The sequence below is a fragment of the Carcharodon carcharias genome, chromosome X (genome assembly GCF_017639515.1).
Source record: "Carcharodon carcharias isolate sCarCar2 chromosome X, sCarCar2.pri, whole genome shotgun sequence".
In the NCBI taxonomy this organism is placed as follows: domain Eukaryota; kingdom Metazoa; phylum Chordata; class Chondrichthyes; order Lamniformes; family Lamnidae; genus Carcharodon; species Carcharodon carcharias.
This window is the reverse complement of record NC_054507.1, coordinates 28,816-42,068: the sequence shown is the minus strand read 5'-3', so window position 1 is coordinate 42,068 and position 13,253 is coordinate 28,816. Positions and strand designations below refer to the sequence as shown.

The window sequence follows — 13,253 nt, the reverse complement described above, 5'->3', positions numbered from 1 at the left end:
GGAGAATTGATAGAGGTATTCAAAATAATGAGGGGTCTGGACAGAGCCGATAGAGAGAAACTTCCCATTGATGGAAGGATAGAGAACTAGAGAACAGTGATTTAAGGTAATTGGCAAAAGAAGCAATGGAGAAACTTTTTCACACAGCGAGTGGTTAGGATCTGGAATGCGCTGCCTGAGAGTGTGGTAAAGACAGATCCAGTTGAGGAATTTAACGAGGTGAATGGTCTCTTTTTCTGCTACAATCATTCTGTGATTCTGTAAAGGAGCTTTCTTAAGGCAAATTACTGGTGTTCCGACACAATCTTTGAGGAATTTCAGTGCCAAAGAATACAACATCATTTTTATCTTTACCACTCTGGTTACTTTTGCAAAGAATTCAATCAAGTTAGTCAGGCAGGAGCTACGTTTCTTAATGATCACCAAATTCTCCACGTGATCATAAATCACAGCCCATATAATGCTTTGCACTAGTATCCCGACATGGACATGAAACTCATAGGCCTAATATTAATTACCTGCTTGTGCCCACTTCTTAATAATGGGTCCACGTGAGACACTTTGCAATTCATAGGAGTCAACCTCGACCTGCATGAACTATTGAATATATCAGCCAGTGGCTCACGTACAACCTCCCCCATTTCCCTTTGCACTCTTGGGGCAGAATTTTACATTCCGCGGGGGGGCGTGCGCCTGCCACACTGAACGGGCGTAAAATTGTGCGAGGTGATGTCAGGCGAGCACCCTGATGTCATCGTGCAGTTGTGTGATATTTAGCTCGGCGTGTGCAAAAGTCGGAATTAAGCAGACAGTTTAGCTCATTAAGGGCGCAGTTGTAAGCGATTTTTCCTGCCCATCCAACCTTGTGTTGGTGGATGGGCCAACCCGGCCAGGTGGCCTTTACATTTTTGATGAAACCTCATCCAAGGGCGGGATGATATCTCCGTTAGGATATAACATAAACAGAAATATATGGGGACAGCATTTTTCTGAGGTGCTGCACAGACATTTTTTGCAGCATTTTTGTGCTCTCTCTTATCCTGTGGAGGTCTGCAGCTCCCTGAGGTAGCTGTCTGCCTTCAGGGAGCTCAGTGGAAGCGCTCGCCAGCACCCGCAGTGATGTTGGTGCCCACCCTCTTCCTGCCCCCACCGGCCTTTCTCCGGGCGCGTTTCATGCTGGCTGGCCGTTAATTGGCTAGCCAGTGTGAAATTGCGACTGGGGGAACCGTTTCCCGTCTGTTCCTGGGCCTGCCGATTGTGCACGCCTGACGAGGTAAATGGCATAAAGTGCAGCAGCGTTAGTTTTAAGCACATTAATCTGAACCAAAACCAGTTTTGCAGTTACTTCAAGGTTGAAGCAATTTTAGCTATTGGGAACCATATAATGAGTATCAATGGCTGTTTCTATTTTAGTGATGAATGTATCATTATTAAGTCCAGTTTTGTCCTTGCCCTGTTTTCAGCAGGAATGGGAACTCTGGCTTATTGTCTCCTCCTCTTTCCCCTCCTATCGCAGGGAACAATTGTAATGATTTACCTATTCCTGGTTAAATATGAGCTAACAATGCAGACCAGAGATCAAATCTGGATTCATTTTGGTCTGTATAGCTCACACTCTGTGGTGTATTTACCCACTGTGCTGCCAAGGAAGTCATACTTTCATATGTTTAATATTCAAAATTAATGTTTCTTTTTTCAAATGGGTACATCACAGGCCAAATGTTAAGTGTTGGTTGCATCTTTAATTTGCAAAAAACTACTTTTGGACCCACAGAGAATTTAGGTCTCTACTTCAGATCTCAAAACTCATGCCAGCCCTGGAAACTAAAAGCGGAACGACTAGACATAGGATCAGAACTGAGGGTCAAGATGCAGTTTTTACATTTGATTCTTAATTCTTACAGGCCACTGTGATAACTGGGCAAGAAATCAGCAAAGTCTCATCAAGAAAAGTGGATGTCTCATCCAAAGCAGGAGGTGATGCAGAACCTCAAGGAATTGTTCTCCCTGCAGCAGCAGTGGGTGAGGGAAACAATGAAAGCAACATTTCCACGGAGGCACCAAAAGTTCCCAGAGATCCTGTGCAGGAGAACCACCGCTGCAGGTCTACTGGTGAGCAGGATTTATTTTTTGAAGACTCTTGGACTGTATGCATTTATAAACAGCACTTCTGTTAACCTTGTGAGAATCCCAACAATGCTTCTGTTTCATTTTTGAGAACACAGTGGAATCTACTTAATGAAAAGAAAGTGGTCAAATTTACTAACCACATAACTTTAATAAATTATTGTACTGTAATTAACTTGTTACTTAATAAGGAAATCTGAAGGATAATTTCCTATAGTTATCTTCTAGCACACTTTGTGACATGACTCACAGATCAATGGAAGTACATATCTTTGCTCAAAAAGTTTTTAATCTCTTTCTATATACTGACTGAGTCCCTTTGTTAGACTTTTTAGAAGCCTAGATTGTAAATTGATAACTCTGGTGCCAGCAGAAATTATAAATTATCTAAGCTGCCATTGACATCGAATGAACAACTGGAATTGTACCATCTCTGGTAAATTCGAGTGGCTAAATTACAGCTGCTATTGTAACTCAGCTAGAGCTTTATCTGTTGTATGCGCATATCAGTGTTACATAAGAACACAAGAAACAGGAGCAGGGGTAGACCACACAGCCCATCGAGCCTGCTCCACCATTCAATACGAACATGGCTGATCTTGGGCTTCAACTCCACTTTCTCGCCCACTCCCCATATCCCTTAGTTCCTGGAGAGACCAAAAATCTGTCTATCCCTGCCTTAAATATATTCAATGATGGAGCATCCATAACCCTCTGGGGTTGAGAATTCCAAAGATTCACAACACTTTGAGTGAAGTAATTTCTCCTCATCCTAGTCCAAAATGACTGGGCCCTTATCCTGAGACTGTGCCCCTGTGTTTTAGATTCCCTGACCAGTGAAAACAACCTCTCAGTATCTATCCTGTCAAAGCCCTTTCATATTCTTGAATGTTCAATGAGATCACCTCTCATCCTTTTAAACTCCAGAGAATATTGACCCAATTTACTCAGCCTCTCATCACAGGACAACCCTTTCATCCCTGGGACCAATCTAGTGAACCTCCGCTGTACTGCCTCCAGTGCAAGTTTATCCTTCCTTAAATATGGAGACCAGAATTCACACCATATCCCAGGTGTGGTCTCGCTAAAACCTAGTACAATTGTAGCAAGACTTCCCTATTCTTGTACCCCAATCACCTTGCAATAAAGGCCAACATGCTATTTGCCTTCCTAATTGCTTGCTGTACCCGGATGCAACTTTTGATGTTCCTTGTACAAGTACACCAAGTCTCTCTGAACATCAACATTTACAGGTTTCACACCTCTTAAAAAATATTCAGCTTTTCTATTCTTACGACTAAAGTGAATAACTTCACATTTCCCTATATTATAACGTATCTGCCATCTTGTTGCCCACTCACCTAACCTATCTCTTTGCAGCCTCTCCGTTTCCTCCTTGCAGCTTACCTTTCCACCTAGCTTGGTATCCTCAGCAAACTTCGATAAATTACTCTCTGTATCTTCATCTCATTCCAATTCTATAGTAAATAGCTGAGGACCCAGCACTGATCCTTGCAGCACTCCACTAGTCACAGCCTGTCAACTTGAAAAAGCCCCATTTACCCATACCCTTTGCTTCCTGTTCATTAACCAATCCTCTCTCCATGCCCATATATCACCCCAAACTCCATTAGCCTTATCTTGTATATTAACCTTTTGTGTGTCACCTTATCGAATGCCTTTTAAAATCCAGGTATACTACATCTACTGGTTTCCCTTTATCTACCCTACTAGTTACATCCTCAAAAAACTCTAATAAATTTGTCAAACAGGATTTCCCTTTAGTAAAACCATGTTGACTTGTTCTTATCATACTATGCTTGTCGAAGTGAATTGTTAACACTTCCTTAATGATAGATTCCAGCAGTTTCTTGGTGACTGATGTCAGACTAACTGGCCTGTAGTTCCTTGTTTTCTCTCTCCCTCCTTTCTTGAATAATGATGTAATATTTGCTGACTTCCAATCTGCTGGGATTGTTCCAAAATCTAGAGATTCATATCTAGTGCATCCACTATCTCTGTAGCTATTTCTTTTAGAACCCTTGGGTGTAGGCCATCAGTTCCTGAGGAATTGTAGGATTTTAGTCTCCTGAGTTTCCCCAGTACTTTTTCTCTGCTGATATTAATTACCTTAATTTTATCACTCTTATTAGCCCCTAGGTTACCCTCTATTTCTGGTATGTAATTTTTGGCTTCTACTGTGAAGACAGACAAAAAATATTTGTTCAATCTCTCTGCCATTTCCTCATTTCCCCATGATAATTCCTCCTGTCTCTGGTTCTAAGGAACCAATGTTTACTTTAGCTACTCCTTTCCTTTTTATATACTTGTAAAAGCTCTTTCGATCTATTTTTATTTTCCTTGCTAGTTTACTCTCATTCTATTTTTTCTCTTTTTATCAATTTTTGGTGGAATATTATAAGTGAAGTTTATAAATTTAGACAAATCTGTTAGAATTCTTTGAGGAGGTAACGAGTAGGTTAGACAAAGGAGAGCCAATGGATGTTATCTACTTGGACTTCCAGAAGGCCTTTGACAAGGTGCCGCACAGGAGGCTGCTCAGTAAGATAAGAGCCCATGGTGTTAGAGGCAAGGTACTAGCATGGATAGAAGATTGGCTGTCTGGCAGGAGGCAGAGAGTGGGGATAAGGGGGTCCTTCTCAGGATGGCGGCCAGTGACTAGTGGAGTTCTGCAGGGGTCAGTGTTGGGACCACAACTTTTCACTTTATACATTAATGATCTAGATGAAGGAACTGAGAGCATCCTGGCTAAGTTTGCAGATGATACAAAGATAGGTGGAGGGACAGGTAGTATTGAGGAGGCAGAGAGGCTGCAGAAGGATTTGGACAGGTTAGGAGAATGGGCAAAGAAGTGGTAGAAGGAATACAACGTGGGAAAGTGTGAGGTCATGCACTTTGGTAGGAAGAATAGAGGCATAGACTATTTTCTAAATGGGGAGAGAATTCAGAAATCTGGACTGCAAAGGGACTTGGGAGTCCTAGTCCAGGATTGTCTTAAGGTTAACTTGCAGGTTGAGTCAGTAGTTAGGAAGGCAAATGCAATGTTGGCATTTATTTCGAGAGGACTAGAATATAAAAGCAGGGATGTGCTGCTGAGGCTTTATAAGGCTCTGGTCAGACCAGATTTAGAATATTGTGAGCAATTATGGGCCCCGTATCCCAGGAAGGATGTGCTGGCCCTGGAGAGTCTCCAGAGGAGGTTCACGAGAATGATCCCAGGAATGAAAGGCTTAACATATGAGGAACGTTTGAGGACTCTGGGTCTATACTCGATGGAGTTTAGAAGGATGAGGGGGGATCTGATTGAAATATACAGAATACTGAAAGGCCTGGATAGAGTGGATGTGGGGAAGATGTTTCCATTAGTAGGAGAGACTAGGACCTGAGGGCACAGCCTCAGAGTAAAGGGAAGACCTTTTAGAACAGAGATGAGGAGAAACTTCTTTAGCCAGAGAGTGGTGAGTCTATGGAACTCATTGCCACAGAAGGCTGTGGAGACCAGGTCATTGAGCTTATTTAAGAGCGAGATAGATCGGTTCTTGATTGGCAAGGGGATCAAAGGTTACTGGGAGAAGGCGGGAGAATGGGGTTGAGAAACTTATCAGCCATGATTGAATGGCAGAGCGGACTCGATGGGCCGAATGGCCTAATTTCTGCTCCTATGTCTTTTGGTCTTATGGAATTCTGCTGGTTTCTAAAAACCTTCCCATCCTCAGACTTATTGCTATTCTTTATAACATTATAAGCCTCTTTTAATCCAGTACTATTTCTAACCTCCTGAGCAAGCCACAAATGGATCTTTCTCACTGAGGTTTTGGCCTGAATTTTCTGATTGGCGGGGTTGGGGGCAGCGGCAATGCGGGAGTGGGTGTACACCCAATCGCTGCTCGCGATCAGGTCCACGCCGCCATTTTAAGCAGGCGGGCCAGCTAAGGCGAGGATAGGGGGAGTTGGCGGGCGGCAGTGGGCGTGCACAGACCACTGGGTCCAGTGGCGACCCGGCAGCCTGTTTAAATGAAAGCCTGGCAGCCTCTCCTAGGCGGCTCACAATGGCAAGGGCAAGGCCTCAGCAGAGGGCTTCTGATGAGCAGGTCAGTCCGGAGGGTAGGACAGCGGAGCAGGTCAGTCCGGAGGGTAGGGTGGGGGAGCAGGTCAGTCCGGAGGGTAGGGCGGGGGAGCAGGTCAGTCCGGAGGGTAGGACAGCGGAGCAGGTCAGTCTGGAGGGTAGGGTGGGGGAGCAGGTCAGTCCGGAGGGTAGGGCGGGGGAGCAGGTCAGTCCAGAGGGTAGGACAGCGGAGCAGGTCAGTCCGGAGGGTAGGGCGGGGGAGCAGGTCAGTCCGGAGGGTAGGGCGGGAGAGCAGGTCAGTCCGGAGGGTAGGGCGGGGGAGCAGGTCAGTCCGGAGGGTAGGGCGGGGGAGCAGGTCAGTCCGGAGGGTAGGGTGGGGGAGCAGGTCAGTCCGGAGGGTAGGGTGGGGGAGCAGGTCAGTCTGGAGGATAGGGTGGGGGAGCAGGTCAGTCCGGAGGGTAGGGCGGGGGGAACAGGTCAGTCCGGAGGGCAGGGCGGGGGAGCAGGTCAGTCCGGAGGGTAGGGCGGGGGAACAGGTCAGTCCGGAGGGTAGGGCGGGGGAACAGGTCAGTCCGGAGGGTAGGGCGGGGGAACAGGTCAGTCCGGAGGATAGGGTGGGGGAGCAGGTCAGTCCGGAGGGTAGGGCGGGGGAACAGGTCAGTCCGGAGGGTAGGGCGGGGGAGCAGGTCAGTCCGGAGGGTAGGGCGGGGGAACAGGTCAGTCCGGAGGGTAGGGCGGGGGAACAGGTCAGTCCGGAGGGTAGGGCGGGGGAGCAGGTCAGTCCGGAGGGTAGGGCGGGGGAACAGGTCAGGCTGGAGGATAGGGTGGGGGAGCAGGTCAGTCCGGAGGGTAGGGTGGGGGAGCAGGTCAGTCCGGAGGGTAGGGTGGGGGAGCAGGTCAGTCCGGAGGATAGGGTGGGGGAGCAGGTCAGTCCGGAGGGTAGGACGGGGGAACAGGTCAGTCCGGAGGGTAGGGTGGGGGAGCAGGTCAGTCCGGAGGGTAGGGCGGGGGAGCAGGTCAGTCCGGAGGGTAGGGCGGGGGAGCAGGTCAGTCCGGAGGGTAGGGCGGGGGAGCAGGTCAGTCCGGAGGGTAGGGCGGGGGAACAGGTCAGTCCGGAGGGTAGGGCGGGGGAGCAGGTCAGTCCGGAGGGTAGGGCGGGGGAACAGGTCAGTCCGGAGGGTAGGGCGGGGGAACAGGTCAGTCCGGAGGGTAGGGCGGGGGAGCAGGTCAGTCCGGAGGGTAGGGCGGGGGAGCAGGTCAGTCCGGAGGGTAGGGCGGGGGAACAGGTCAGTCCGGAGGGTAGGACGGGGGAGCAGGTCAGTCCGGAGGGTAGGGCGGAGGAGCAGGTCAGTCCGGAGGGTAGGGCGGGGGAACAGGTCAGTCCGGAGGGTAGGGCGGGGGAACAGGTCAGTCCGGAGGGTAGGGCGGGGGAACAGGTCAGTCCGGAGGGTAGGGCGGGGGAACAGGTCAGTCCGGAGGGTAGGGCGGGGGAGCAGGTCAGTCCGGAGGGTAGGGCGGGGGAACAGGTCAGTCCGGAGGGTAGGGCGGGGGAACAGGTCAGTCCGGAGGGTAGGGCAGGGGAACAGGTCAGTCCGGAGGGTAGGGCGGGGGAACAGGTCAGTCCGGAGGGTAGGGCGGGGGAGCAGGTCAGTCCGGAGGGTAGGGCGGGGGAGCAGGTCAGTTCGGAGGGTAGGGCGGGGGAGCAGGTCAGTCCGGAGGGTAGGGCGGGGGAACAGGTCAGTCCGGAGGGTAGGGCGGGGGAACAGGTCAGTCCGGAGGGTAGGGCGGGGGAGCAGGTCAGTCCGGAGGGTAGCGCGGGGGAACAGGTCAGTCCGGAGGGTAGGGCGGGGGAGCAGGTCAGTCCGGAGGGTAGGGCGGAGGAGCAGGTCAGTCCGGAGGGTAGGGCGGGGGAACAGGTCAGTCCGGAGGGTAGGGCGGGGGAACAGGTCAGTCCGGAGGGTAGGGCGGGGGACCTGGTCAGTCCGGAGGGTAGGGCGGGGGAGCAGGTCAGTCCGGAGGGTAGGGCGGGGGAGCAGGTCAGTCCGGAGGGTAGGGCGGGGGAACAGGTCAGTCCGGAGGGTAGGGCGGGGGAACAGGTCAGTCCGGAGGGTAGGGCGGGGGAACAGGTCAGTCCGGAGGGTAGGGCGGGGGAACAGGTCAGTCCGGAGGGTAGGGCGGAGGAGCAGGTCAGTCCGGAGGGTAGGGCGGGGGAACAGGTCAGTCCGGAGGGTAGGGCGGGGGAGCAGGTCAGTCCGGAGGGTAGGGCGGGGGAACAGGTCAGTCCGGAGGGTAGGGCGGGGGAACAGGTCAGTCCGGAGGGTAGGGCGGGGGAACAGGTCAGTCCGGAGGGTAGGGCGGGGGAACAGGTCAGTCCGGAGGATAGGGCGGGGGAGCAGGTCAGTCCGGAGGGTAGGGCGGAGGAGCAGGTCAGTCCGGAGGGTAGGGCGGGGGAACAGGTCAGTCCGAAGGGTAGGGCGGGGGAACAGGTCAGTCCGGAGGGTAGGGCGGGGGAACAGGTCAGTCCGGAGGGTAGGGCGGGGGAACAGGTCAGTCCGGAGGTAGGGCGGGGGAGCAGGTCAGTCCGGAGGGTAGGGCGGGGGAACAGGTCAGTCCGGAGGGTAGGGCGGGGGAACAGGTCAGTCCGGAGGGTAGGGCGGGGGAACAGGTCAGTCCGGAGGGTAGGGCGGGGGAACAGGTCAGTCCGGAGGGTAGGGCGGGGGAACAGGTCAGACCGGAGGGTAGGGCGGGGGAACAGGTCAGTCCGGAGGGTAGGGCGGATGAGCAGGTCAGTCCGGAGGGTAGGGCGGGGGAACAGGTCAGTCCGGAGGGTAAGGCGGGGGAGCAGGTCAGTCCGGAGGGTAGGGCGGGGGAGCAGGTCAGTTCGGAGGGTAGGGCGGGGGAGCAGGTCAGTCCGGAGGGTAGGGCGGGGGAACAGGTCAGTCCGGAGGGTAGGGCGGGGGAACAGGTCAGTCCGGAGGGTAGGGCGGGGGAACAGGTCAGTCCGGAGGGTAGGGCGGGGAAACAGGTCAGTCCGGAGGGTAGGGCGGGGGAGCAGGTCAGTCCGGAGGGTAGGGCGGGGGAGCAGATCAGTCCGGAGGGTAGCGCGGGGGAACAGGTCAGTCCGGAGGGTAGGGCGGGGGAGCAGGTCAGTCCGGAGGGTAGGGCGGAGGAGCAGGTCAGTCCGGAGGGTAGGGCGGGGGAACAGGTCAGTCCGGAGGGTAGGGCGGGGGAACAGGTCAGTCGGGAGGGTAGGGCGGGGGAACAGGTCAGTCCGGAGGGTAGGGCGGGGGAGCAGGTCAGTCCGGAGGGTAGGGCGGGGGAGCAGGTCAGTCCGGAGGGTAGGGCGGGGGAACAGGTCAGTCCGGAGGGTAGGGCGGGGGAACAGGTCAGTCCGGAGGGTAGGGCGGGGGAACAGGTCAGTCCGGAGAGTAGGGCGGGGGAGCAGGTCAGTCCGGAGGGTAGGGCGGAGGAGCAGGTCAGTCCGGAGGGTAGGGCGGGGGAACAGGTCAGTCCGGAGGGTAGGGCGGGGGAACAGGTCAGTCCGGAGGGTTTGGCGGGGGAACAGGTCAGTCCGGAGGGTAGGGCGGGGGAGCAGGTCAGTCCGGAGGGTAGGGCGGGGGAACAGGTCAGTCCGGAGGGTAGGGCGGGGGAACAGGTCAGTCCCGAGGGTAGGGCGGGGGAACAGGTCAGTCCCGAGGGTAGGGCGGGGGAACAGGTCAGTCCGGAGGGTAGGGCGGGGGAACAGGTCAGTCCGGAGGGTAGGGCGGGGGAACAGGTCAGTCCGGAGGGTAGGGCGGGGGAACAGGTCAGTCCGGAGGGTAGGGCGGGGGAACAGGTCAGTCCGGAGTGTAGGGCGGGGGAACAGGTCAGTCCGGAGGGTAGGGCAGGGGAGCAGGTCAGTCCGGAGGGTAGGGCGGGGGAACAGGTCAGTCCGGAGGGTAGGGCGGGGGAACAGGTCAGTCCGGAGGGTAGGGCGGGGGAGCAGGTCAGTCCGGAGGGTAGGGCGGGGGAACAGGTCAGTCCGGAGGGTAGGGCGGAGGAGCAGGTCAGTCCGGAGGGTAGGGCGGGGGAACAGGTCAGTCCGAAGGGTAGGGCGGGGGAGCAGGTCAGTCCGGAGGGTAGGGCGGGGTAACAGGTCAGGCTGGAGGATAGGGCGGGGGAACAGGTCAGTCCGGAGGGTAGGGCGGGGGAACAGGTCAGTCCGGAGGGTAGGGCGGGGGAACAGGTCAGTCCGGAGGTTAGGGCGGGGGAACAGGTCAGTCCGGAGGGTAGGGCGGGGGAACAGGTCAGTCCGGAGGGTAGGGCGGGGGAAACAGGTCAGTCCGGAGGGTAGGGCGGGGGAACAGGTCAGGCTGGAGGATAGGGCGGGGGAACAGGTCAGTCCGGAGGGCAGGGCGGGGGAACAGGTCAGTCCGGAGGGTAGGGCGGGGGAACAGGTCAGGCTGGAGGATAGGGTGGGGAGGGGGGGTGCACTGTGCCCTTCCTTTTTCAGATGACTGCCTTGCTGCCCTCCTCGAGGAGCTGGCAGCATGATGGGAGGTGTTGGTTCCCCAGGATGGGAGGAGGAGGTCCCCCCCACATGATGAAACGTGCCTGGGAGAAGCTGGCGGAGGTGGTGAGCTCCCCCGATGATGTGCGGTGCACCTGGATCCAGTGTCGCAAGCGCTTCAATGACTTGTTGCGCTCTGGCAGGGTGAGGACCATATTGGCATTGGGCATTTAACCCAGCAGGTCGGCTTTCCCCCAGCTGTACCTGCGCCCCCCAATTCCCAGTGTGGTGATTGCATTGAATCCTTGTCCTTAGCTGCGTGGGCCAGCAGATATTGCCCATGCTGAGGTCAGCCTGAGAGGGTGATGAGGAGATGGGTTTTGCCCCCGCAGCATGTGTTACACTGAGTCCCACATGACTGGTGTGGGAGCAGCCTGGAGGAGCTGCACCTAGGCACAGTGCCGGAACTCCAGGACATGTCCTAGTCAGGATGCTGAGATGGTGGGAGGGGAGCTTCAAGGTAGCGTGGGCACTGAACCATCTGCTGCCCTCTGCGCTCAACGTGCTTGCGCCTCCTTGCTGTGGAAGGATATACTGCGTGGTGCCTAAAGTGATGTAGGCAGCATGTGGCCAAGGGGGTGGGGGGGGCATTGTGGGGAACAGGCCTAGCATCTGTGAGTGAGTGTTCAGCAGCAGCGGGGTGAGGAGGCTCTGGAGCCCTGATATGTCCCACTCTGGTTGGGGTGGGCCGTGTGCGAACAGAGTCCATGTGCAATTTGCTCTAATCAATGCTCTTCTCTCATTTTCAGGAGAAGAATACTCATAACATGGCAGAGCATGTGAGGACTGCCGGTGGCCAGGCACAGATCGCCATTCTTAGCCGCTTCGAGCAGGAGGCCCTGGATCTGGAGAGACGCCATGCGCCCAGGTCCACTGGCGCCAGTGAGATTGGGGTGCCACGGCCAGGTATTTAAGGCCAATAGTGAGGTCAGCATTGTCCTCCCAACAGCCAGAGCACTGCTGAATGTTAAATTAGTTATTGTTGCAACATTGGTGAACCATTGGTTCTGGAAGGATGAGCACATAATGATCCGGGAGACAAGGATGAACTTTGTCATTGTCTCCACGCTAAGCAATCCACTGTCCTTGTTCTTCCTTTCAGCATCATTGGAGCAGGGCCAGGAGGAGGAGCAGCAGATGTCCCCTCTCACACCTGAGGGGCCTGAAGTCTCACCATCTCTGCCAGGCAGGCACCAGCACAGATACTAGCACCTCAGTGGGAATTCGAACATTGGCACAGTGGTGAGGGCACTTCACACTCACTGGAGGAGTTGGCAGAGACAGAGTGCCCATGGTGCCAGCAGTTGGAGGACAGCAGGGGACCAGGCACATGCTCAGTCGGTGCCTGATGATGTGCGTCTGGAGTTGTCCGCAATGCAGCAGGGGCAGGAAATGTGGCTGGCTGTGCGGGGGCATCTGGGGGAGGTACATGAGGCTATGCTTGGCATGGTGTCCGTGGTGGAGGAGTCCACGCAGACGCTCGCCGAAGCAATGAGCCTCATGTCTGAGCGCCAAGTGTCCTCCATGGAGAGAGTGGTGACTCTCGTGGAGAGCCTACTACAGGAGACCCACCAGCGCTTCCTGGGGATGAGGTCTGACCAGCAAGCCCTCACATCGGCATTGATCTCAGCTGGTCAGTGCCAGTGTGGGGGATAGTGTGGGCACCAAGTTTCCCAGCTCAGTGCCCAGCCATCCACGGTGAGCAGGGAGGTCCGAAGTGACCTCATGTTGGTGAGCAGCTGCCTGGCATCTCTGTGGGCTCCTCTCAGGGTGCACCGGATGAGGATGGCAGCCCTCTCCCTCTCCCAGTGACCGTACCATCCGGTGAGGCTGCAATGACTGGAGAGATGCCCGCTGTGGAACTGGCAGCTCCCTCCCAGGCGGGGCCAGCACAGGCTCCACAGGCCAGAGGACGACTGCCAAGGTCATCGAGGCCAACAGGACAGCAGAGTCAGCAGCTGTCTCAGATACCACTCTGAGCGAGGGGGCAGCATCAAGACATGACACCCGGAATTGAAAACACAAAGCACCTTAGGCACACCCCAGGTTTATCACTGGTGCTTTTGTGTTGGCCTGAGATGAGGTCCTTATGATTTTATTTGATTTGTAACACTATTGTCTTTTTTTGTAATAAGTTGCTTTGCTTGACACATTAAATGCCAGATGTGTGACCATGGCTGTGGGTGCCTCGTTTCTTCTGTATTTGTATGTTTAAGAACACTGTAATGAGTGCTTTGTAGGACATTCAGCTTTATTAACAAGGCCCTTATTGACTGTTCCTAACCTGGCAGATGTTGCAATTAGGTGTCGAGTATGGAGCCTGCAGCCCAGGCTTGTCCTGGAGATCCATCTGTGGTGAGCTAGCTGAAGCGTCGTTGAATTAAAGCCTCCCGGGTGTCCCTGCCTCCCTGGAGTATGCCCGGGTCAGTGTCTACCCCCCCAACATTTCCCTGTGCGTGCTCATCCTCGGATACACTGCTGGATCATCGC

At 54.8% G+C, this 13,253-nt stretch overlaps 1 long non-coding RNA gene across 1 annotated transcript in view; it reads left to right on the top strand.

The window, feature by feature from the left end:
• The window catches only part of LOC121273172, a 71,963-nt gene extending 69,700 nt beyond the window's left edge, over nucleotides 1–2,263 (top strand). The window contains exon 3 of the long non-coding RNA XR_005941953.1: nucleotides 1,905–2,263. This is a non-coding gene — a long non-coding RNA (uncharacterized LOC121273172). The remainder of the gene's footprint in view (nucleotides 1–1,904) is intronic.
• Nucleotides 2,264–13,253: the final 10,990 nt, after the last annotated feature.